The 27044-nt window shown below is 42.7% G+C and overlaps 1 protein-coding gene across 4 annotated transcripts in view; it reads left to right on the forward strand.

Annotated features, from left to right (window-relative positions):
* The window catches only part of SLC35B3 (solute carrier family 35 member B3), a 627346-nt gene that overhangs the window by 15403 nt on the left and 584899 nt on the right, over positions 1-27044 (forward strand). The window contains exon 2 of one of the 4 annotated variants that reach the window (XM_069613486.1): positions 6353-6456. The exons of 2 other annotated variants lie outside the window; for them this stretch is intronic. The gene's annotated coding sequence lies outside the window, so the exon portion shown is untranslated. Of the gene's footprint in view, positions 1-6352; positions 6457-11843; positions 12170-27044 lie in introns of those variants that run through there. One more of the 4 variants, XM_069613488.1, reaches the window with a different exon arrangement.

Raw genomic sequence — 27044 nt, forward strand, 5'->3', positions numbered from 1 at the left:
GTGGTTAATAAATTGTTCTTTGTGCCATGTTGGGGATTACTTAATTTAGATCTGGTACATGGTTGAGGGATAGTGTTGCAATATGCCATTAAGGCATGAGGAATGGAGGGAACATCCCTAAATGAGAAGGGGAGGGGAATGTGACTTTACCTAATGATGTTGTGTCGCCTCTCCCAGGTGGTCCTCCTTCATATAGCCACCCCCAGGCTCAGGTAGCGGCTTCCTTCCCCTGGCCACATAGGGAGAGTTTACCCCAGGGAAAGAAGTGATGACATCATCAGATTCATCCCAGGACACAGAAATAGAAACTATAAAGAATTTTCTCATTGTATGCACCAGTCTTGTCTTGCTACATTTACAGGGGTCCCCAACCTTTTGTGTGCAATGAGCAAAATGTGCACATCAAATGAAATGGTGAGCAACATCCATTCTTCGACGGAACATATCAGCGCTCCGTTGGCCCTCAGTTGGCAGAAAAGTGATTGCAACACAAATAAAAATGCAATAAACTTAAAGACTGTTAATAGAACATTTTAATTTGCAGTACGTTATCTACACCACGTAAAGGAAATTTGCAAAGCCTTTAACTTCATTTAACATTAAGTGGTTGTTAACAGGAAATTGAGTGGTCAGTAGGAAAACATTTTTTTTAAACCTTTATTTAAAAGACAGTCGTACAGCAAGCAGTATGTTTAGTGCCATGCATTTGGCACCACACAGTGTTCACACTGGGCACCATGACAGAATATCAAATTACACCCTTGATCAGTTCGACACATTCACATAGTGTTAAATTACAGAATCTCCTGGGCAGCTCATTCTGGGGCATTCTCATGCCCTCCCACCCCCCCACCCATCCCCTCACTGGGGTAGGACATTTTTAGATGGATAGGACCAGTGAAGTTGTTCAAAAATATAGTAGGACTAAATAAACATTACCAGGGGCGTCATGTTCTCGAGCAAAACATTTTAAAGAAATGTACTGCAAATGTATGCACAGTCAAATTGATCACAAATGGAGCACTGATTTTCAGGTATATTTTGTCGTTCTGCCCGGGAATTTTCCTGGTGCATACAAGACGAGTAATACTGTTCCTCGGTCATTGATTACTGTGTTGTGGACTGTTTTTTTCTGCAGGAATGTCATGACATTTTGCATTTCTGATTGAACAGAGAGGATCACTATCTTCTTGAGTTAATTTTCAAATGGCCAGTGGTAGGTACCACAAAGAAGATGCCCGACAGCCAGAGGGACTGGTTGGCAATGCCTAACCTCAACAAGGAGGCATTGGAAAGAATTAATAATTCTCAAGAAATTAAGATATTTTCTTTAAAAATTGTTAAACAGTTCAGAAGTCACAAAGGAATGTCAGTGAGTCTTATCTGGGACAGAGCTATTGGCAAACGGCATCCCCATTTCACGAGGTCCAGGTTATAGATAGGGATGCCACATGGTTTGAGGTAGAATTTCGAAAAGAAAATTAAACAATGATTTAATGAGTGGTGTGGATCTGGCCAGATTTATAATTTCAAAAGGGCAAATAAAAATTGCTAAAAGACCAAAAAAAGTATTTATTGAGTAACAATGGGAACTTTTAGAGGGCCGCGTTTTCAAATTATATGTTTAATTGATTTGTCGAGACAGGGATTATGCCATCTCCTTGGACAAGTAGTCATTGGACCACCAGCCTCCCACGGTTTTAGGCCAATATCCTTACTGGACATTGCTAGTAGGATATTCTCCAAACATTTGGACTGGAGAAGTTTGCTCAAAGTAATAATATCTTGGGCCCTCCCAAGCGGTTTTTAGCGTATGCCTTAGTACAGTGGACCACTGCTTCACTCTGAGCACCATCATGGAGAAATACAGTAAGGTTAAGGGAGAGCGATTATTTGTGGCTTTTTTCTGATTTGGTGAAAGCATTTGATTTGATTGATAGAAACATCTTGTGGTGTAATTTATATTTTTATTGGGGTCCCTAATGGTTTATTAATTCTTATTCAACTGTGATACGCAGACATCTGAATGTCTGTCAGATAGACAAGATTGAGGAATTATACATTGCTTTTCCCCACCAATAAATGTGGTTGTCTAAATGTATTCCTTTCAGACTTTGACTCTACTAATTCCCTTAGGAAAGGTAATCCACCCGCTTTGAAGAGTGCATTCTATAGCATGCTTCTTTATGTCAATGACACATCTATTTTGGGTTTAACCCTGGCAGGTCTCCAACAGGGCCTGCTATGCACAAATTACTATTTTGGGACTATAGTTTGAAATTAAATATGACAAAAACTAAAATTATGGTGTTCGAGAAAAGGGTCAAACCTTTAAAGTGAATGTAGAGATGAGGAGGAGGAGGTAAAAAAATTTTCATTTGAGCCTACTCTACTCAAAGGGCAGTGTTTGGGGTCAATCATTTTAAGAAGACAGCTGAAAGGGCATCATGGAAGAGTAAAGGGAGTTTTAATATTTTATTTCTTTTTTGGGACATTCAGATTGGACAAGTGCCTGGAGGTTTATAAAGGAAAGGTTTGTTCCAAAATTTGTTATGGTAGCACAATCTAGGGTTGTTTTGAAATGTCATGCCCTGGAGGGGTTGCAAAATAATTCTTGTGCCAAATAGCAGATCTCCCTCCAGGTACACCTGGTAGCGCCTTGCAAGCAGAATTGGTGGTGTTCAGTTTGAAGGTGTGTACCCTTGTAAAGAAAAGTACTTGTTGGAGAGGGTGCGGTGGGGTTGTAAGGCACTGCACATTTTGATACAGGGGTGGGATATAAATATATTTGGCACATTAAGTTAACTCAAAATACTTCTTAAAGCAAGAGCTTGTACTATGGGGAGAGAAGCAGATGTTTGAAATATAAAATACAATAGCTACCTCTCAGCTTTATATGCAGATTTATGTGCACACAAGATGGCAAAGAGAAATCTGTGATATAAGATCCTCTGAACGCTGGAGGCTAATGCGAGCGGTACGTTTAAATTTACTCACCACTCAATAAATGAAGGTGTGCAAGAGGAAGCAGATAGTGTGCCTGCAAAATGGGAGTCAATTAACATTTGGTTCATTTTCTGTTAATGTATTGTTTGTTTTGTGTAAGCATGGAAAGAAAAAGTTCCCAAGGATAGGGAACTCCCGTCCCCTGCACACTGCCATAGGCTAAAATAGCCAAACATTAAATGAGTGTCTTGCACAGATGTACAACTTTTTCAATGAACTGACAAGTATGTTTTAAAATAACACTTTGTGTTATGGATTGAGCCCATGAAACTTTGAAGATAATAAATTCACATTAAATCACCATTGTACAGACACTATCACGCGATAGCACAGATGAGATGTGTAATCCTAGAAATAATACACCCGCCTCCTAGAGGTGGCGACTTAAAGTTAAAGAAAAGATTAGCACACCACGACCACCACTGGATATACCACCTTGATGCCATACACCTATGGGAATGAATGAGGAGTTCTATTTGGGACCTTTCCTGTAAGTAGAGCGAAACATTCACTATAGGTCGGTCTGTATCAAATGCTGATTGAGTGCATCCAGAACATACGTGCATGACAGAAGTAAGATCATTTCCAATTGGGAGCTGTGTCAGAGACTCATTTGCATTATGATTTAGATCCATTCCAGTATAGGAAGATGTACATTAATAATTAAACCAACTTGGGAATACAATATACACAGTCTTAATCTTTGGGTACCAACATAGGGTTAAATACAGTACATCTTGTGCAATATTCTAGAATGTATTCCCATGGATGGGTTGAATTACCAAAATATGCTGTTGATGTATCTCTACTATTTACTTTTGACCTATCTATCTTGAGTAATCTTGCTTTCATTGTACAAATAACTGGATGTATTAACATGTAACAAATTGTACGCCCCTGGTTGGGATAAGCCAGCATACAGAAATAGGCAACATATATAGTCATGTCACACATTGGTCACCAGTAAAAACAGATGACCTTTACCACAGGGGGGTTGGGTTCTCTTTCGATTAAGGATCCTGGGTGATCATCGCCAAGGCATAAAATAAGCAGTTCTCTCATAGCAATTTGCTGTGCAATTCTGTAGGTTTGCTAATCAAATGGACACTTGTGTAGCAAAGCTAGCTATTTAAGTTGCCCTCTTCAATGAAAGCCCAGCTTGCCCTGCATTCCTCTCATGCCCTCTGTGCTCTCTTCACTCTCCTTTTCTCTGTTCAGTTTAAGTGCTAATAGAGAGAAAGTGCAGCAGTAATCATCTCCTCCACTCTTAAGTGCCAGCATGTGTGGGAGTGCTTGGCAAGAATTTCTTATTCAAATAATTGCAAATCAGAAGTAATCGGTTGTTACTATATAATGCATAATTACAGTATTGATACTGAAAAACACTGCATCTCCATGCTTTACAGTAAAGTTTAGCTTGGTGTATCTAAATTTCATAGTGTCAACTATATTTCATTTTGTTGGGGATGATGCATCATGTTGACGAGTAAACACTTTTGAAAATGTACATGATCAAATGATTTTGATGGCAAACCTAGTTCTGTAACTTGCAGGTTGCATACATCTTTCAACTGATGTTCAACCCATGAGCAAACCCATACATTCTATTACCATGTTGCTTTATACCAGCTAGCAACAAAGTCAGATGGCAGCGAACTACAATGTTCTACCTAGTTTGCTGAGTTCTCTGTCTGCTATGTCGACTGTTTAGTCTCACTTCCTTTCCTCTTACATAATGAGTACACAAAGCGAACTAGATGCTTACGCAAAGTAGTGATCAATAGTTCCATCCAGTCTGTATATCCACACATCTACTGAAATCACAAACGCTCTAGTTAGCCTCTAGAGCTCGGCTTTGGTTTATGATTATGATTGCATTATATATTACCACATGCATGAGACAGATGGCCAAACTGTTTATAGAGCCTTTTTATCACAACTATTTATTTGTGTCCATTCATGCAGCTAACCTTTTACATTTTACAGCCAGTCATCTATGTTTTGCAAAGTCTTTTCACCCACTCGCATAGTTTTATGAAGGACAAGTAGAATTTGCAAGAGATGTTTGAAACTTTTATTTAATGTTTAGTTTATTTGCAGGAAATGTCTAATCCAAGTTTCACTGTGCATGGCTGGCCTCTGGGTGGCAGCAATGTGCCAAACACTGACATTCACCATTTCACAGAGCTAGCATTTCAATTGTCCTCCGTTGCTTTGGGTCGAGTGCATTTCTCTTAGGTTGAATAGGTAAATTAAGTTACTCGACCTGCAGGTCTAGCTGAATTTTAAAGAATGTGCAAAGCCTGACTCATGTCATTAATCTCATTTCAGCGGTATGCAAAACTTCTGTATTGTTTCTCATTTCATATCTTGGGTACAAAATAACTTCTGGTGACATTAACAAAATTAGTTCAAAATTGCTAATCAAATGGGTCTGTTTGCTAATCAAAACAAATTTAATTAGCAAACTCTGATAATCAATTTTTGAAAACTAATTTATGCCTTGCATCGGCATCACATTCCACCCCCTTTTTTCTCAGCAAGAATAGAAATATTCTAGAGTTAGATAAAATGGTATGTACTGCCTAGAACAGACACCGCAAGATCATAACACAGAGTGGGACGTACTGTTCACAGTGATGTCACTACAGTCATTACGTGATGACGTCAGGACACTAACTATGCTGGTACGCACTACATGAAAATAAAGAATGGGACGTTCTGTTCACACTAGTGACATCATCACCGTCACACATGATGACGTCATGACGTGAATTTCCGACGCTGTTAAAAGGCGGCCATTTTGAAAAAGACATCCATAGCCACATGGACAAGACGCCACAAGCTTGGCAGCTCTTAAGGAGGGTGAGTGGAGATTCTTGACCCCACTGACGCATATATTCAAGAACATTACACAAATACCCATGCCAACACAATAGTCCATATTTCTTCTTTTCTCGTTTCATTAGGGATATTATACTCCAGGTGCTAACCTGTCAGAAGCACTACATTTTAGAAACATTGCGTTGCGAGAATGGGTGAGTGTAACACCTTTTTACTACTATGTATAAGAAGATTGACTATCCTCATAGAGCACAGCCTGACAGAATTGTATCTTTATACTTTAGAAACCATGTAGTGATTCTACACTTCAACGTGGATCCCCACAATTATTTTTAATTGTGGGGATCCAAGTCGAAGTGTAGAATGGCAGTTGCCATTGGTAACAGACCATTGAAGCGGTGAGTACTGCTCCCACGGAGATAACATTTACAACCATGTAAAGGAAACATTTTGCACAAATCGAATTTAGACAGATGTATGTCCTTCATTTTCTTTCTGTTAGGTGGAAGACATTGGCACAATGAAAATTGTTCTAGAAGCGACACAAGTATCCCATTAGGAGAATAGAGGAACTACAGCTGGTGAATTGTTCAGAGATAAGGGAAGGTGAGATTAAGGCTCTTTTCCTGAACCCAAGGTTATTTTCCTGCACCTTGTGTATTTACCACCATTATTAGAGACATGTAATGTTAGACTTGGACATTTGCTGATTTCTGTCACTAAGGATGTCACACCATAAATTGACATCACAAAGCTTTTCAAAATCGATCCCCTTGAAAATTGGTGCTTCTAGGACCTTGGAGATTATAAGGTATATTTGGTTTAACAAATCTTAGTATCAATTTACATGCTTTTGGTTGAACTTGCAAATTTATGGAACCCACTCACTGAAAAATATCTTTCTCTGATTGCTTATAGAAATATCAAAGGATCAGGACCCCTTATGAAGGGCTTTATTCTCTAAACGCGTTGGGTCAATTAATTAAAAATGCATATATTTCTTTGAAAGAAAAGAATGCTTTAATGCAAATTTCTTATGTTCAAAGTTTCATGGGCTCGGCCCATAACACAAAGTGGTATTTTGAAACATACTTGTCAGTTCATTGAAGAAGCTGTACATCTGTGTAAGACTCTCATTTAATGTTTGGCCATTTTAGCCTATAACAGTGTGCAGGGGATGGGAGTTCCCTATCCTTGGGAACTTTTTCTTTCCTTGCTTAAACAAAACAAAGAAACAAGGATAAATTAACAGAAAATTAGCCAACTGTTCATTGACTCCCATTTTGCAGGCACACTTTCTGCTTCCTCCTGCACACCTTCATTTGTTGGGTGGTGGGCAAATTTAAATGTACCATTAGCCTCCTTCGTTCTGGGGATCTTATTTCACAGATTTCTCTTTGCCATCTTATGTGTGTACATTAAAATTCATATAAAGCATAGAGGTAGCTTATGTATATTTCAGACATTTGCCCCTCCCCCCATCGGACAAGCTCTTGCTTTAAGAAATATTTAATTCCTTTGTTAGTTGTTAAAATCAATAAAAATTGTTTATAAAAAAAAAAGAAATATTTAAAGATTATATTGGCTATTTTAGCCTATGGCAGTGGGCAGGAGATGAGAGTTCCCTATCCTTGGAAACTTGTTCTTGCTTTGTTGTTCAGCCCATGTGCCAGGACTGATTATTTTCCCCAGAACCTTTAAACCTATGAAATTGGATATATAACATATGGCTTTACTATTTAGAAAATGTATTGCAAATACTTATAAGAAGGGGTGCATTGTGTTTCGTTTTGGATATTTTGTGTAAGCTTTGAGATGCATGCAAGCAATGTTTTATAATAATTGTAATGATCAGGGTTTTATATAGCTTGTTTGAATATGTTAAAACTGCTTTTTAATTTGAGCTTGTTCTTTGCGAATTCTATAAATTATGATACGTGTTTTTAAATGTTGCTAACTTAATGGAGGAATACGATTAAAAATATTGATTGAGTAATCCCGGGCATATTATTTTGGTAAAAAGGTTTTTTGGAATGCAAATAACATTTCTCTGAAGAATTTGGAGCATCTTTTCTCTTCCCAATAGGATTTTACACAAAACATAGTGGGAAACATTGGTCAAAACGTAGAGCATTTGACAACCACTTTATATAGGGGTGGAGGTGGGGTGATAAATACGTATTTGTATTCATTAATTGGCTTAATTGAAACGTTTTAACAGTCACTTTTACTGGATTTGAATATAGGGAAAATAAATGTGGCATGCATTTGTCTTTTATGCCCATCATTCACATGCCAGATGGGCAGAGTATAAAACAATGACAATTTTCCACTGGGACATAGGTGACACTAAAAGCAATATTTCTGATAAATATATGGCATGATGGCATTAAACACAAACCTCAATTGTACAAAAAGCAGTACATGCAAATTATTTAATAAAGGAAGGTTGGGTATGCATGCCACTTATTGGTCCATTATGCCCCTACTAGCTGTACAAAGGAACAGAAAATGTCAATTTTCTCCAGGAAACCAACGTGGGAACATGGTTCAGTTACGTTGCTCATTAACGCATTTGTCAGCTGAGCAACGTCTCTGAAGATGACAGAGTTTTAACACTGACACTGATATCATAAGTAAGGATATTAACTGAAAATTATTGCATGGTGTCAAACTAAAATCTTGCATCTACAAATATAGGTCAACTGGAACCACAGCAGGCTCATTGGCAGAAAGTCCTGCTGAGTTCTGGCTATACTACTAAGGTCTCATCCCTTCAGCACCTCCTCCTAGTCCCCCACACTATGGCCCAGAGCAATTGGCGAGCAACAATTTAGGGTGCCGCGTGCAACATGTTGCCCCCGAGCTACACATTGGGGATCACTGTGCTACAACATTGAATTTTGCTGATAGCCTACACTCTATTGAAGTGTGGGAGCTTTTTATGGATTGTAATTCTTGCAATTTGTTCTTTTATGTAAAGTGTGTGATTATGTTTTGGAGATGTGTCTATGAATTGGGGTCTTCTTGTTGGCATCATTTTTATTATATATCTATTTGATTCTTCTTTATGTCTACTAAATCTATATGTATGTCTTTCTTGGGCTGGTGCTGCCCAGATAGGCCTCTCACCCCAGGTTCCTAGGGTAACTATCCTGTTGACCAGGTCTGCTTACTCTACATAAAAAAAAAGAAACATACATTTTGTTAATTTACATACTGGTTCATCATTTATTTGCACAGCTGGTTAATACGTCTAAACATACAGGTTTACATGAAAAATATGATCTGCCATTTACTATATAGCTACTACATGTTTCACAGCACAAAGCTGCACAACTTTTACACTGTCTCGATACACATCTTGGAAAAGTACATGTCGGTACAAATGTACACAAGCTAGTTCGCCATGCCCTGCAACACCACTACGCCCCAGCACAAATAAATCACCCAATAAACACAAAGAATCATGGTCACGTATACCACACCAAAGCTGTAATTTGCCACTTTCGTGCAGTCACCATTTTATAGCACTGACAGTGCAATTAAAAGGAAGCAACACTTGTTAAATGTTACAAACCCCACTAATATAAAAACATACATAGGAGTGCACACACATTTTTAAAAACACACCGCATTTTCTATTGTTTTTTCGAAATTACGGATGATGGAAAAAAGACAAGCCATAGAGGATGGATTTTCTTAGGCCACTATAAAACTGTTGATTCATACACCAACGGCGTGATCCAAAGTGCCTATGCATTGCACTTTAACATTGCTTATTTCAACATTTTAACGACCGTATACTGTGAGAAACCTGAAGGTGTCTTACCCGCTATCTCTGAGGATCTGTCATCCAGGTGGCCAGAACACGGCCATCACTTTTGGTTCCAGTTCCTGGGGGTGGACCAGTGCGGGAGGATCACCTGGATGGAGGGTGTCTTTGGGGAGTGGAAATGGGACACCGGATGGCGAGATGCAGTATCCCCTTCCCTGTCTTTTTTTTTTTTTTAATTTTTTTTTATTCAAACCGTTGTTTATAGTTTGTTAAACAAACATTTACAACATACTTTTACAATACACATATTTCATTTTCAGTTTTCATGAGATTTTTACATGGAAATGATTTCAATTTGAAATAAAACTTCAATTTTTCTGATACTGTACAGTACAAAATAAAAAGGGCTCTTTCAATACAACCCAGTATACAAAAAATTTATATAATGTACAGATAACAGTTCCCCCATTCTTGCCCCTTCGGTTTTGATTAACCAAGGAAGCCCCATACATTTGAGCACGTTGTTAATTTTCTGTTTTACAACAGACTGAAATTTCTGCCCTTAGAGTACTGGGATCAAATGCTTTTCAATTATTTCCCTTCAGATTAGACATTGAATCACTTACTTGTATTACTTTATATTTGCCCTGGCTATAGGGCAAGGAAATTGCTGAAGATATTGTTTGCATGGGGATCGAACTGTAGCAAATTTAGTGGCTTCCTTGTAAGACTTGAATTTCTCCATAGCACTCAAGGTTTTACACCAGTCATGAGCAAATAGACGGATCTTGACATGTGCTAGGCGAAATTCAAGATCGGAAGGTGTTAATTCTATCTCATCCAAAAGAGCTACCATTTTTCTATGATATTTTTCAATGGAAGGAGGATTAAGGTTAGTGTTCATCCTCCCCAGATCTTCATATAGCGAGTTTTGGAGTGGATAGAGCATTTTTGCAAAATTTGAAAGCAGTCGCCAGTTCTAACGAGCAGACAATGTTATCAGTCCCAATTCCTGTCTTAAAACTGCATTTGGGAGTGAATTGGCTAGTCGCAACACACCCGTCCAAATGCGGCCCTGTAATTGGTCCAAAAAAGGAATTATATTAGCCAAGCACATGTCGAGCTCGTGAAGTAAAATTGCCTCTACTTTAAGGATGTAAAATTCGCGTAATGGAAGCAATGAGAACTTGCAGTACTTCACTAAAATCATGCGCATTTGAGTTGATAAAGTTTTTGCTTTTAGGTTTAATGTATTCTTCCACATTGCTACTGCGTTTGAATCAGATATTAAATAACCTAAGTAACGAATTGTGAAGGTCCGTGGAATGGAAATTAAGCCAATAGTCCAGATCCTTGAGCAGATCCGTTTCTTTAAGTTGTTAAATAGAAAGATGTTTGATTTGGCTGCATTGAACTGCAAATTATGAGATAAGCAATATTCAGCAAACAGTGATAGCTTCGTTTGCAGTCCTGATAGCTTCGTTTGCAGTCCTGATGGAGTTCGATCGAAGATGACAATATCGTCGGCAAATGCTAGCCACTGGATTTTAAGGTGGCCTAGTCGGGCTGGATAACTTTTTTGTTGTGACCATATTAGGGTTGTAACGGTATACCGGTATACCGGTATGGACACCGTGAACAATTTAATTATCTTTAAATAACCGTTACCTTGTTTGTAACGGTATACCGAATCCCGATATAAATTATGTTTTTGTAGTGCACTTTACAATGAATGCAAGCAGGGGTGTGAGTCACTGGGCTGGGCTGGCTGGCTTCTGTTCAGCGAGTCTGGGGCTGGAGGCGGAGTTTGCCCAGGCCCAGGCTTCACAATGAATGCAAGCAGGGGTGTGAGTCACTGGGCTGGGCTGGCTGGCTTCTGTTCTGAGCCTGGGACTGGAGGCGGAGTTTGCCCGGGCCCAGACTTTACAATGAATGCAAGCAGGGCTATGAGTCACTGGGCTGGGCTGGCAGGCTTCTGTTCAGTGAGCCTGGGACTGGAGGCGGAGTTTGCCCAGGCCCAGGCTTCACAATGAATGCAAGCAGGGGTGTGAGTCACTGGGCTGGGCTGGCTGGCTTCTGTTCTGAGCCTGGGACTGGAGGCGGAGTTTGCCCGGGCCCAGACTTTACAATGAATGCAAGCAGGGCTATGAGTCACTGGGCTGGGCTGGCAGGCTTCTGTTCAGTGAGCCTGGGACTGGAGGCGGAGTTTGCCCGGGCCCAGGCTGCTTGGAACATTCCTGACGCATGTGTAAGACAGACACGGGCCTGCAGCAGAGAGGAGGTTACAAAAATAAGTTTCTGAAGTTTCTATCAACACAGCATGACTTCAGTCACCAAGAAGAACTCTGAAAAGCCAGGCAGCTATTAGACTGAGCAGGGAGCAGATTTACTTCAGACAGTGCCCTCCTGGATTCTGGAATGGAGGCCCACTGGACCTGCGCAGGGTTGTTCAGTGCCAGAGTTGTGGCCTGCTCCTTGACGATCGTGGGTGCAATGGCAGCACCTGCAGGAGCCTATATACCTACGTACGTGCAGCAGCAGGTAAGGTACCCCTACCTACCCTTCCTTTCCCCCTTCCCAGCCCTGTTCGCCAACCCCAGTTACAAACCAGCCACAGGTGTAACTGTAATTCCTATCCTCAGCTCAAACAGGGCTAGGCGCGAGGAGGGTATTGGGAGGGAAAGGGGGCACGAGACAGGCATAGGCAGCCTCAGCGAAGAGAAGAGAAAGTCAGGATGCAGCTTTCCCCTTGTAGTCTGCCGCATTAGACAGAAAATTAATAATGGGGATCAATTTCTGCACTCTGCCTGCAAAGCCCCGTGTGTGTGTGTGTAGTCTCTTCTGTTTTAGGGGGCATGGTGAGGGGTAAAATATGGGGCACTGCACTTCTCTCTGATGCCAGTTAGCATGAGAGGAACGGACATGGTGGCGGCACATTATGCGAATGCGCAGGGTTCTCACTCATGTACTGACTCAGTTTTAAAAACTAGCAAGCACGTATCTCTCCAAGAAAATGCATTTCGTAATGATCCTGCACAGTTTTTATTATCCCCCTCGCCCCCCCTTTCAAAACTATTTGAAACCCCTCGCAAAACTAAAAGACAAACATTTAGAGCGGCACAGCACACTTCACCCGAGCAAATCGAAAGTGGCCATTTACTGTGTGGCCTTAGAACTGTCTTTTAATTATACAATTGCTCGGTTATTATGAATGCTATATGTGGCATAGTGCATTCTACCAGAAAAGCAGTTAAGTCTTGGAATGTACTAGGGAATGGTGGTACAAAGCATGTTTTGACCGTACCCTAGCAGTTTACTCTGTATGTTATGTTCTGCAGTGGGCAAAACCATTGTTCTGATCGGACTCTACCCCAGACCCCCGCCCCCTCCCCCCGGCCACCAAAATGTTGGGCTATTGATTCGACCTGGCTGACCTAAAGAGCCGTGGCCGGACCAAAAGACAAAGGGGCTGCATTACTAACTTAACTCATTTCACTGTTAGCACCTGTATTCGAATGCATGCATACATGTGGGGTTAGCACTGCGTACCAGGGGAGTGATTGGAAGTGTAGATGCGCGCCAGGGGAGTGATTGGAAGTGTAGAGGGAGCATAGGAGACTGCTCATTCTCACAGCAGTTCTTAAGTCCTCTAATGACTTGCCCTGTACTTGCCTTTAGCCTCTCAGAGGTCCATCTCTTCTTGATTGGCCTGCATTTATGCCATGCACAGATCGCCACCTCTGGTGGCTTGGCCTGCAGAGCTGTCTGAAGTTTTTTCCCCAGGCTAACACTCCTATGATAGCACGTGTCTGTTGAGAAATTGTGAAACAAATAAAACAATGTGACTCATCGTGATTTGTGTCCCCTGCCAGCTGCGAACACGGCCATGTTACCCTGACAGAGGCAAGAGCCAATTTCAGCTCCTAGAATTTCACAACTGAGTGTTTAGCCCCGAATATAAGAGTGGGCCCGCCCAAGGGGGACGAGAGTAAAAGCAAATAATATACCCGAGAGTTTCTGACAAGCCTCTCTCTATGTCTTCTGACTGTCTCGGAAAGGATACGCCAGCCCATGTCCCTAGAGCAGGCCCCTGCACCCGCCGGCACTGTATAGGTATTGCTGTTGTGTGGCCATATGCAATGCATGACTGACCCTTGGAGACCCAATACGTTGCATGCTGGGACATGTAGTTTAATTGCTCCTACCATAATTACTGATGTTTAAGAAAAACAGGACTGGCTGAGGCTGTACGCAACTAACACAGGGCTAGGCAACTGGCAGTTCTAGAAATGGTATGCTGGGAAGAAAACTCTGTGGGGTCGGTGATGCACCTGCTGCTGTCAGGATCTGATAGTGGGGTATCGCAGCCTTTTGTTATGTTGTGTTGTAAAGCTTTCATGTTGTGCCTTCATGTGTCCACCGTAGTAGTCTCTGAGCATCCAGGCAGGTCTGGAGGTTGGCATATTGTGCGCCCCTTGCCCGGGGTAACCAGACCGTACTCTGTGAAAGGAGAAGGAGTGGATAGGGGCCATTGGAATGGGGGGAGGGGAGGTGGTGAGGGGGGGAGGAATGTTTTGTGGCAGCAAGGCTGCATGTCCGTCCTGTGGATCTGAGAACTTGTTCTTCAGAAGGGGGATAAGAGACGCACGATTCAAATTAGGTTTCGGGGGAGACGTGGCCTGCGGGGTGTTAACAGCTGTAGAAACCACTCCTGGGCACCAAATGCTCTACTCCTGTTGCCCCAGGGCCAGAAGGCGCTCACTGCTTTGACATTCAATCTTTTGCCCGCTCTCTATCAGTAGGGGACACTCTAACTGTTGACAAAGCCCCATGGGCACTTGGAGGAGAGCGCCTCCTTCCTGAGAGCAGGATGTTGGCCTGGGCCTCTTCTGTCATCGGCACTGGTGGCGTGAAAGGGCTCTTTATTCCGTGCCCGGCGCTGCTGCTGGCAGGGGCGAGTGGCAGCTCTCCAACTGAAAGGGAAACCAGGGTCATGGGGGATCCGGCACCAGGCCCCCGATCTGACCCGAAGCCATGATGCAGCGAGGGGGTGGCATAGGAAGCGGGGAACCCCAATACTTGGGCAGGGCTAATGGGATCACTGGAAAATAATGCTAGGTGGTGTGTCAGAGACGTGTGGTTGTTCTCCTGCAGGTGAGCGCTCCTTAGGGCGCTTTTACCCAGGCGGAGGGTGGTCGCCTCTTTAAACAGGGGATGGCCTACACTGGCCATGCACAGGACTTCAGGGGTCTCGGTCCTTTCCTGCGGCCGGAGATCCCTCAGATCAGGTTCCAGAACTCAACCTCTTCATCCCGAGGTTCAAAAGCACTAGAGCAGGGGGGGGGCAGCTTTCCTGTTGCTGCACCAAAAATCTGGAACTGTCTTCCCATGCATATCAGAAACAAGCCACCCCACCAGCGGTGCAAGAGCCTAATCAAAACTTGGCTCTCCAACAAGTTTTAACAATCCATGACAATGAGATCCTCATTCTTTCACTTCACCCTTCAAGGATATTTCCCTCTGCCTGCATTGTTCTATAATTATGTTATGCCCCGAACTGCACTTCCAGTATTGCACTATAACCATGCCATGCCTTGACTCTGAGAGCCTCATTCTCCCACTTCACCCGGCTATCTTCCTCTGTCTATATTGACCTATATCTATGTTATAGCCCCGCACTGCCTGTATTGTATTATAACCATGCCATGCCTTGAACTGTGCCGCTGGTGGCTTAATCAACCACCCTAACCCTCACTGCACTGTACTTTCCCCTGTACCCAGTTAAGCCTGTTCATGTAACCTACGCCGTGATACCTCCGGGTTTGGGCGTATAACAAATGTAATAAATAAATAAGTGGGTGATTTCAGAGGTATAGGGCAGAGTTAACAGCTTTTAGCCTTCAAGCTTGACCAGAATAGTCTCATTGGAATGTGTAAAGAAGTTAGATGCCCCCACACAAGTATGTTTGCCACTCCCCCACATTCTCTGAAGTTAGCGCCTCCACCAACATTTAGCCCCCCTGTCCCCCACCCACCGAAATGTTACCCTAGGTGCACCACTGGAAGGAGCAGATATGCACACTTGCTGTTGGCAGAGAGGTGAGGAGGGAAGACTTTCCTGAAACCGGCAGCATTAAACTTTTACTCTGTTTGTGCACATGCAGAAAAATGTACTTGCACTAACACAGTAAAACTTGAAAGCTGCTATTTTCAAGACTTCCATGCCCGTCTGCTTCAGCAAAATCAAATGCTCACATAAGCCCCCTCCCCACGGATGCGAGCCTACATATAATGACATTATGTGTACTTTTTCACACCCGAGGTTAGGGTCTGTGCAATTGCTTTTTCTTCAGCATATGTGTTATGTGAATGTCACTAGAATAGCATTTAGGTAGTCAGTCTAGTCATTTATTTCTGTGGCATGACCTTATCGGTACAAGTGTTATCGTGTACAATCTACTTTGTATGGCATGACAGTATTTTACATCATTTGAGATTTGTTTTTCTTCATATTGATGGTCTAATTACCATTAGTGCGACTGAGACATAAGTGACTTCTACTACAACACTTGCATGACTCCACATTTCTTGACCTCCTACCTCTCTAAACTTCTATAAAGGTTGTATATTGTATGACCAAGTTAAGTTGGACCACCAGGATCCCCGTCTGCTGCGTTAAAGTAACATAAATTTATGTAAGAAGAACTAAGGCAACTTCTTGGTGGAGACTCTTGTTTGTGTTTTGTGTCTTGGTGAAAATGTGTGACTTTCCCTGGCAAAATATTATCTAAGATAATGGTTAAACACGCGTGTGTGCTATACCGCGATAACCACGGTATACCGTCATTTCGCATGCAGGTTATCATACCGTCAAAAAATCAATACCGTGACATCCCTAGACCATATATCATTGATGGTACACAGATCTAGATTAAACAGGGTGGCAGCCAAGTTTCAACCCTGTTTGACCCCTAAAGCAATCGCAATTGGTCCCGTGGTAGCTCCAGCCTGATTGACTCTGACTCTGATAAAATACACAGTGTTTGTGTGCAGTTTGGCAATTAGATATGTAAGATGGTCTGTTATGCCCAATGCCCGCATTTTTTTCCAAAGCAGGCCACGCACAACACAATCAAAGGCAGCAGATAAGTCCACTGAAGCCATATATATTGGCCCTGTGTATGGAGTCTTCGATTTGGCAAGTAAGTGTGCCATAATCGTAGCATTAAGGGAAGTTCCCATCCGTGCTCTGAAAGCGAGATAAAGTGTTGTTGATTTTCAAAAGTAATTGGAGTTCCAGTAAAATTAAGATGGCAAAAACTTTGGCGGATGCATCTATCAATGCGATAGGCTGATAATTGGCGGGATTACTTCTTTCACCTTTTTTGTAGATGGGCACAGTGATAGAACCCAACCATGAAGATGGAATTACTAAGGATGAAAGCACACTATCAAATTGGGGTTTCAATACTTTAGCCCAAAGTAATGGCTGAGTTTTCACTGCGATATGTAGTGCAAATCGTTCTTTTTAACTTATAGTATTCATCTAGTGTATAGCAGATTTTTTTTTTTTAGCTTATGCAGATCTGTATTTTTTATTCGTTTGGCTAGAAGGAGTTCAGGACGGCCATTTAATTTATTTAGTGCATTAGGCTTGTTTGTTTCGTGTTGGATCCTAGCCATTGTATGCGTTAACATTTGCAAATACTTGGTTGGATCTTTGTCAATTGATTGAGATTTTCCAGGGCTGTCCTGGAGTCCCTCGAGCCATTTGTCAATGCAACCATTAATTCTGTCACTTAGACGGTTGTTCCATCTTATTGAAAGATGTGGTCTGTCAGTTTCTAAGAATCCCTGATTTAGATCCTGGGCTAAGACAGTGACGTTCATGTGTATGGTCAGCGAAATCAGCATATGGTCGCCAAATTCAAGATCTGTAGTTAAGATGTCAGTAGAACACTCTTGCAAGTTCGCAGATATAGCAAAGTGGTCTATGCGGGATCTATATGGGCCCCTCTTCCAGGTGTAATCTAAACCAGAATATTGGTTAGGAAGTCCCATTGTTCTAGATGGCGATTCCACATAGCTCCCCTGCCGTATGAGGATAGGGGAAGCTCATTGGGCATGTTAGTAGAAGGTTGCATCCAACATTCCGCGTTATGATCGCCGCCGATAATTATCCGGCATGCAGCATATTTAGTGAGTACTTTATCTAGTAAAGCATCCAAGTGATCAAAAGCACTGTTGATTTTTAGACGTTTAGGATTGTGATATAAGGATGCACATAGAAAGTATTCCACTGAGGGGAGTTGGAAAGCTATGACAACTGCTACGAACAATGGAGATTGATATATTTTGTGGGTGGTGAAATGCAAATTGGTATTTATACAAATAGCAATTCCACCATGCGGACGTCCAGTTGGGCCGCGCTCAATCGGTTTTTGAAAGATTAGGAAGCCAGGCAGTGTGATGTGATGCATAGCCATAGTCTCTTGACAAAGTAATATGTCATAATTTAAGACATCATGCTTCTTGTTGACCCAGGAGAAAAGATTTGTGTAACCGCAAGAGTTCCATGAAGCTATGGAGAACTTGTGGATTTTTTAAAGTGGGAATGTTATCCATTGCGGGGTCAAATGTGGAGGACAAGGAAGATGGCCATTACCAATCCTTGCTGGCGTTTGAAAGGGCAACCAATTGGGTAATGACTTCTGGAAGGATCCTGCCATGATCTTTTGGGGAAACTGCAATTTTTTCTGCTGGAGAAGATTGTCTGAGTGGTGTTTCGTTAAAGGCTATGGCCTCATCAAGAATTTCAAATGGTGTCGGCAGAAGGCCGATCGTTTGCAGTTCACTCCTATGTTGCCATATCAAATCGGAAATAATGGTGGTTTGGACTTTGCATACCATCCTGTAATTTTGTGTTTGAGGAAGCGTAATCCATTCAATATCGTCTGAATGGAGCGTCCTGAGTCCTGGAATTTGTCTAAAGGTCTTCAAAAGGGCAGATCGATGTAGACGTTTATTGCCATAAATGTTCGGATCGGATTCCCAACCAAGTTTGGTAGGAGTGGATACATTGGTTTTGTTTGTGGGCTTTGAAAAATCTGCACATTCAAATGGCATCTTTGCAGATTGCTGGCCTTCCATTTGATACCCATTCTGTGTGTTCATGTGATCAATTTGGTCAGGGTTGTTGTCCCTTATTGAAAGTAGGTTGGTTTGTGGGCAGCCACTAATTTCATTGGGCTGCGTTATTGGTGTTTGTGTCCCATCCCGAAGGGCGGGAGATTGTTGAGGTGCATTCCCAGCCTGCACTGCTTTAGTCGCAATGGGCTTAAAGAAAGCTGATAACTGAGTTTGAGCAGTGATCAGTGTTTTATCATTATGCACAGGAGGTCCACAAAAGCTGGGTCCTTTTAGTTCCTTCTGAGATTTCACATTCATTTTTCCTTTTTGTTTTGTGGATTTCAGTCCTGTGTCTATGCTTTCAGAGGCAGGCTGGGAAGCTTTTTTTCAGCATTGGGGAATGGACATGACAACGTACCTAGTTCACTGCCCACTGACTGTTTAGGGGCCTGTGTAATGCTGTCATTTCATAGAGAGTCCGAAATTTTATTTTTTTGTTGTCATTTTTCCTTTTTTTGTTTGTTTTTGAGTTAGGTGGTTTTGCCACAGGAAAAAGCGGCTGCCTCTCCTCTTTCCTCTTTAAAGCTCTGAGAAAGAGGCGCTTTTCTTTGCGAGAAGTAAAGAATTGGCCAGCACTAGCTGCATCTCCAGTGTTAACCTTAACTTTACCATCTGGGACCGTTGTTTCACACCTAGACTCTGAGAAGAGGTTAGTAAGGGCAGATGGACTATCTGGATGGAAGATTGTATCAACCTCCAAGTCTTCTTGATCCACTTCACACTCAATTTGACAGTCCATAGGATTTTTTTGTACAAAGAACAATATCTCATCAATCTTCTCTGTGTTTCTATTGACCATTTGGCATAGCTGGGTATGAGTAAATATGTGATGGTGGAAAGGAGCCGGAGGAGCAGCAACCGTTTGGGTAAAAGATTACGCAAATGAATAGGTGTTCGGCTGGGTTGAAGGCAACATGGCAGACGCCACTGCTTGTTCATTCAGTTGGGTTTGAGTAGCAATATTTACGCATTCCACCTTTTCTGATTTATTTATTTATTTTTTTGTATGTGCAGGAACTCGCCCGCCAGTCGAAGGGTTTGTGCCTTCCAGGCGGATTGAGTCCGCAAAAATGAAGCCCTCCAGTTTATTAAGTTTGAATAGTATTTGATTAATTGACGACTTGCAGTCCCTAAGTTCATAATGCGTGTATTCGTGACCTTTGTCGAGTAAATTCAGAATACGAGTTAGAACTGGATATGAAGCCTCTAAGGACTGGAGGTCGTCAGAGGGATCCAGCAGGTCAAAACCCAGAGGTGGTATAGGGCGCCTAAAAGATGGAGATGAGGCAGCAACAGCTGACAAGGGAGTTGGATCTGTTTTGGACGGCAAGGGCAGATCTTTGAGCAAATCCTTTGTCATCGGAGGATTGGTGAGCGTGATTGAGCTAGATGAAATGTTAGAAATATCTAGCGTCGCTCTTTCCTTACAGTACAAGTGAACATCAGCTCTTTTGCAGCTGGGCAAAGTAACCGCGGTGGAGGGCCCATCTGACAGGCGAACCCGTTTTTCCAGGGCCGAAAGAACTGCCGGGGCAAGAATGGAGTTGTCAGAGGGCGAGGTGTTCAGTGGATCATTAGTTCCCTCCCCCATAGATGAAGGCTCGTCCATTCGCATACTCAGGAAACTCTTCCTGGATGAGGCCGGGTGAGCTAAACCCCCTCCCTTTGGAGCAATTAACTGTTTAGGCAAAGGTGGCATTGATAATTCAGCTTGTGCGCGTGCATATGCAAAAGCCACTTCGTGGAAAATTATATCATTTGCCGCAACCGCATTCAGTGCGCAGTGCGGTGTCTCCATATTTACTATCTCAACCATTGGAGAAAGATTAGAGGAGACTACTTTTTTTTTATTTTTAGAATGTTTGTTTTTTGGCACAATTTTGCAGGTTGGGCAACCGCTGCGTAAGGAGTAAACCATAAGGATTGTGCCATACAGAGCCGATGCCCTTCAAAATTCGTTGGACTTTAGCGAGGCACCTTTGTTAGATAGAAAGTTATTTTCAAAATTGGGAGGAGCACAAGAACATTGCAATGTGAAATGCATCCATAGTTAAAAGGTTACCATATGTCAACTATAGTTGCAGAGAATGTAGGCCCTTTGGAGCAACCAGCGCCACTGCGTACCGTGCACCGTGAACAGTCAACAGTACTTCTATGTACTTCCACGGTGCACGCACGGGTGCGCTGAATGCTCGTGCCTTATGCAGGCCAGGGGCGTTACCAAAACAGGGGGCGGAGAGGCGTCACAGGGACACACCTTCAAGAAAGAAGAAAAAAATGATTAAGACAATGCGACCTATGTTTAGTGCTTGCAACGTACATAGGTGACGGGGTAGGGGGACGTGTATTATCCCATCAAGGGGCGGAGCCCGTTCCGTGAACCACAATGTGAACACAACGTGGAAACAATTGGTCAGTCCCCGAGCACAACGTGAAAACCACAACGTTGCACGCCTCTCACAGTCAAAGTCGTGCCTTTGCAATCAATCACCTTCTTTTCCTCACGTTAGAGTCAGGCGGCGTGTGCAGCCTTCAAAGACTTTCTGCCGTGTCCAGATGCACGCGTAGATACAAGCTGATGGATAATCCTTTACTTGAGTCGCGAAGCACTTCCAAGTAGGCGTCCAGCAGCACCCGGCGCCAGTCAACAGTACTTCTATGTACTTCCACGGTGCGCGCCTTCCCTGTAACACTTTACCCCATCCTACCCGGTAGGATACATAGGGTCTCGACCCCCCCCTGCACTCTCTTTTTGACACAAACACTTTCTCACGAATAACTCACTGTGAGGGAAAATGGACTAACACCCGAACCGTATACCTCACATGTCCCACTACAATGGTAAGGCAGGGACAGCCAATTGCTGATCATTACACACACCTGACTTCCATCATACTTCCCCACATGGATAAAAGGTGGAGCAAGAAAGGACACTGAGCAAGGCAAAGCACACAATGAAGCAGTAGTTCCAATACGGCAGTTTAATACGAGGCGGAAGATGGCAGGACCGAAGAGCATTGTAAGGAGAGAAATACCCTTGACCTTTTCACAGGCAAACTGTATCTTTCATGACCCTGCAAAAGTAGGAAACGTAAGACCTGGAATTAAAGCTAAAGAATTCTGTATTGTGTGTCAGAGGTACCTGTGGCTCTCCCACGTCGATAGTTAAGGCGAGGAGACGCACCTGCCGCCGTGGTACTGTCCTTTGCTCCTACAACAAAGCATCACCAGTGAAGTCAGCACTGTGTCTGTGTGGAAACCAAGGTTACAAGCAGCCACATTGTATGAAGATTTGTTAAGACAGCGGATGAGTGAATGAACTTTGAAGCTAAAATACGATACCATAGATGGAGTGGTCCGGCATCACGTGGGTGCTCATTCGAAAGTCTGTTAGGTATCCAACCGAAAGGGTGCGAACGTTAAAAGAAAGAGAATTGTGGAATCAAAGTGGTCCTGCAACGGGTCTAGCCAAACCCTGTGCACATTCGAAAGTCTTCAATACTTGATTTAAAATGGACATTGGTTCGAGCCCGGCTGGGTGAGACTCATTGTGTAGAAGGGATCTAAGCCCGGCAGAGGGGGATCGAGGGTGAACTGTGAGTCACCCGAAAAGGAAGTAGCTACGAACATTGTGCGATAAAGCGAAAGACGAAAGACATGCTCGAGCCCAGCAGAAGGAAGCCTGTGCGGAACTGTATGCTAATAGGATCTGAGCCCAGTTAAGGCGGGTCCGGGGTGGATAATGATTCCCCCGATGTGAATACTTGTGAAAACCTAGAAGGAAAAATAACTTGTCTATTTGGTTGCATCAGGCCCTTTGAGAGAAGAGACGTTTGAGAAGGAAGGAGACTTGCGCTCCGGAGGCCCTGATGCTGATGAGTGAACTGTAACCTTGTGCTGACCATGCCAGAGTCTGTGCTATGCTCGAGTGAACCACCTTATCCTGTGCTAAAAACGTGGGTAAGGGAGGCCAACTGCCTGAAAACCTGACATATCATTTTGAACACTTCTTGCCGTTTCATAACATTATTTCCCACACTATTTCTATTTAGAGGTAAAGATTGGCAATATGGTTTTTAGTATAGGCCCTTTTATTTTGACAAAGACAGCACTAGGACTGCGTTATTATTATTTGATGGTTTTAGGTTTCTCCCATCTGTAGATTTAGGTTTAGCTGTAAATTTAGGTTTAGATGGGCATTTATCATACCTTTTTTTGAAGTTCAATAAACATCCTTGAACTGTGGTCACCTGTGTCTTACTTACTGTTGATGCCATGCCTTCCTTACAATACACAGTGCTCCGGATAAGATTTGAAAGTGGGAGTATTTTACTCCTATTTTTATAGGTTGGGAGTAAAATGATTTTTTAGAGAGTAAAAATGTAAGTTTAGTTCCCAATGGGAGTATTTTATAGGGGAGTAAAAAATGTTAACCGGAAAATGGAAATGTTTTTGACATTATTTCTCTGCACCTAGTTATTCATAAGCATTAAAAGATATATGTTTAATTCTTCTGATCAGTTAATTATAAAAGTAGTTTCTTCTTGCGCTACTACGTGCACTACTGGTCCAAACATATCCATATGGCTGTGTCAGTGAAAGCAGAGGCACAACCTTCGTGTCTATTTCTTGTTGGGAGTATTTTTACAGTAGCTAGCTAAACTGTAGAATGTACAAACGATTGCAAGTTTGAGGCCCTGTCTCTGACGTGGTTGGCTACAGCGCCCTTATTATTTGTGTTAATTGTTCGCCCCATCCTTCCCGTACACAGGTTGTATGGGCTATGAAGGCTGTCTTAAATTGTTATGAGTTACTGAAGCTTGTCACTACTGAAATATTGTATCCATCATTAAATAGGGACTAGTCAATGCTTAATATGTTATTAATAACCAGCATGTAAAAGGTGAGCTGCTGATGTGTATGCACAAATTACATGCATTTGTATTTTATCATTTTACTTATAAAATAAGCTGCGCATACACACAAGCTGATTCATGTATCCATGGTAAATAAACTACACATACACAAAACCTATTTATGGAAACATCAACCTATACACATACCTTTTTTTAAATGAAAAGACTTAACACTAGGTACAATTAAATGTGTTACAATATAATAAACTTTCATGCTATTAAGCCCCTTAACTGCTGGGGTTTTCCCCTCCACCCAGTGCTGATCCCTTTTCTGGACATTTCTGTATGTCGGCATTCAATTGAGTGTACGTTTTTTTGTTACAAGTGATATCTCAGCCAAATTTGACCTCTTTTCTTCCCACAGGGCTGTCATAACACCACCAAAGATTCCTAGTTTGTCGTAGGGGGGTGTGACAAAATAACTAAAAAGTGGCCAATAAAATGATGTACAAAGAAGCCTGTGTTTATTTTCTAGTAAGAGCTAGGAACAAATGGTTTGCAGTTCTCAATTTGCTATTTTCCTAACGTTCAAGAACAGGTTGAGTGGAAACAAACTTTTTTCATAAGGTTATCATCATAAGTTTTGTGAGAGGTAGGTGATTTGTCCTGGTTTATTTTATAGGACATGCTGGACGGGATGGAAGAGGAGGGTAAGAAAGCTCAATGGGAACACAGAAAGACGTACATTTCTGAAATGTAGACGAAATTCCAAGTTCAGGAAGGGGTCATTTGCACAGGTCAGACAACAACTATGTACCTAAAATGATAGTTTGGGAAAAAATTGGAAAAGTGCAGGAAACAAAGTATGTGCAATGCACTGCTACATTCTCCCGACTCTTCTATTTGGGAAATCATACCTTTTGCGCAATGTTTAACAAAACGAGCAATGCTACGAGCCAAAACCGGAGCCATGGCACACAGGATTTTAATTTTGATGGCCTAAACAGACGCACTTAGCATTTGAAAATAAGGAAAACAGATGTGGTGAAGAATGGGAAACATACTTTTATGAAAGAGCACAGGCAGACCTTTTGAAGGATAGGTGACTTGCGCAGGTTACAAAAGCATACAGTGCCTAAGGCAGCGACTAAATGTAGGTCACATTTGGGAAATGAAAGGGTTGTGTAACAAAAGTGCAGTAGGAAATATATGAGCACGTTATCAAAACAAAGTGAAAATACATGTCCTACCTTACCACGTTCCCACACGTGTCCCGATAAACTGTACCTGTGTGGTTTGTGGGTGCACTAGCCTGGGTGCATAGGGAAAAGACTAAACCACTGGTACACCTAACGTCCTGAGGAGCACTGGATTTGGTCATGTGGACCACAGATTTGTGTCTGGGGTGTCGCAGCCACCAAGGAAAACTGGGAACCCTGTGCACTTCAGAAAAGAAGACATCCGTAGAAATTCAATGAACCATCACGTGTGTGACTGGTGCTGCAATCCTTAGCCACACTACAGAAAATGTCGCAATTTTTTTAAAAAGAAATTTCACATTTGCCCCTGGGAAACCACAAAAACACGTGGGCACCAACACATGTTCTACCTTTCCAGGTTTCCACATATGTCCCGACGAAAGCCAGACCATCCATATGTGGGTGTGCTCACCTGGGCGGAAACTGGTAAATCATCCATATGCCAAGTGCTCTGGGAATACAAGAATCACTGTGCATTAGCCACTGCCGTCTATTTATTTCCTCTTAAAGCCCATTTGAAGACACCTTTGCTCACTCTCCTCATACATACAGTGCATAGTGCAACAGGACATGCATGGTTGGTTTTAGCACAAGTAAAAAGGAACTTGTGAGCAGTAAAGCTGCGTCAAGGAACCAAACGCTTTACTGGCCATTCCTACAACTTTCGTGTCTGTAGTCACTAGCCATCCATTTCAGCAATTGCACCACTACCAAGTCACCAGCTCCAAAGCAACAATATATGCACACTCGTAGCTCACATGGCAACCTGGTCTCCAGGTGATGTCTTTCACACCAACTTTATGTACTCGAATATCAACTGTGCCTGCTTTCAACAATAATGTTGCACCAACCATATCTGCAAACATACGCACACCAAATATACATCCACTAACATGCTAACCATTTTTTCACTGATGGAAAAGTGCATTCACAGCAATCCTATCTGCATGGACAGCTCAGCTTTAACTCACTCACACACCAATCGCATCTCAGTCATTCTAAAACAAGACATTCCAGTCATACAAAACGTGAACTTTAGTTACAAAAAATCATGGCAGGGTGGTACAAGACACTGCTGCTATATAGATGGTGTCCAGTCCCCATTTTCGTTTTACTTGGCCCTGAAGGGAAGGGAGCCAAACTGGCGTTTCCATATTTTGAAAGAGACGCCTTGAGTGGAGGGAACCGGAAGGGTGTTCCCTTCTTGTCCAAGTCACACCTCAAGGGGCGTTGCCTTCTAAGGCACGCCTCAAGTGGAGGGAGCTGGACTACCATTGCTTGCCAAGGCACGCCTCAGTGCAATTGCCTCCTCCTGAATCTACCATCCTCCACTCTGCCACCCCTCCAGCTGATCCAGAATAGGGCAGCAAGACTTATCCTTGACCTTAAGCCCAGGGACCGCATCACTCCTGCACTAAAAAGTCTTCACTGGCTCCTGGTTGCTGCACGGATTAAATTCATATCCCTCTGCATCATCCACCAGGCTGCCTAGGCCTGGGCACCACACTATCTTTAACTTTATCTCACTAAATACTCTCTCTATAGACCACTACTTTCCTCAGCTGGCTCCCTCTTATGAAATAGCCTCCCCCTCCCTCTGCGCCTTGAGCAGGATCCTCTCAAATTCCGGAAGCTCCTAAAGACTTTGCTCTTTTTCCTCCTCCTTCCCTTCTTCTCTCCTCTAATGCCACAGTTTCTGTGATCAGTGTCCTGGGCCCTTATGCATCCTCGGGACCCCGACCTCCCACACCAATCCTGCACAGCTCGTGTCTATCCACAGCACTTGCATCTGCAGACCATCCGCCCTAGAGGTTCGCACTTGCATCTCCCACGGATCCAGTCCGTGTAGCACTCAACATTCCTAACACTTGATCTGTGGCCCACCCATGAGCTCGGACTCTCCAGCACTTACCCCCTCTTCCCTCTTCCTTGCTGCACTTGCACTTTCTTAATACTCAAAAGGCATAGTAGGTTTGTCCCTTTTTTACCTTTTCCCCCCTCGACATTTTGTGTGTCTGTTTTTTTTTTTTCCACCCTTGCTCCCTCCCTGTCATGTGGGCGCTTTGAACCAGTATTTGCTTATTGTATAAACGCCTAAAGAGCAAACAATAA

The sequence above is a fragment of the Ambystoma mexicanum genome, chromosome 5p, assembly GCF_040938575.1.
Source record: "Ambystoma mexicanum isolate Mex_15411 chromosome 5p, UKY_AmexF1_1, whole genome shotgun sequence".
Classification (NCBI taxonomy): Eukaryota; Metazoa; Chordata; class Amphibia; order Caudata; family Ambystomatidae; genus Ambystoma; species Ambystoma mexicanum.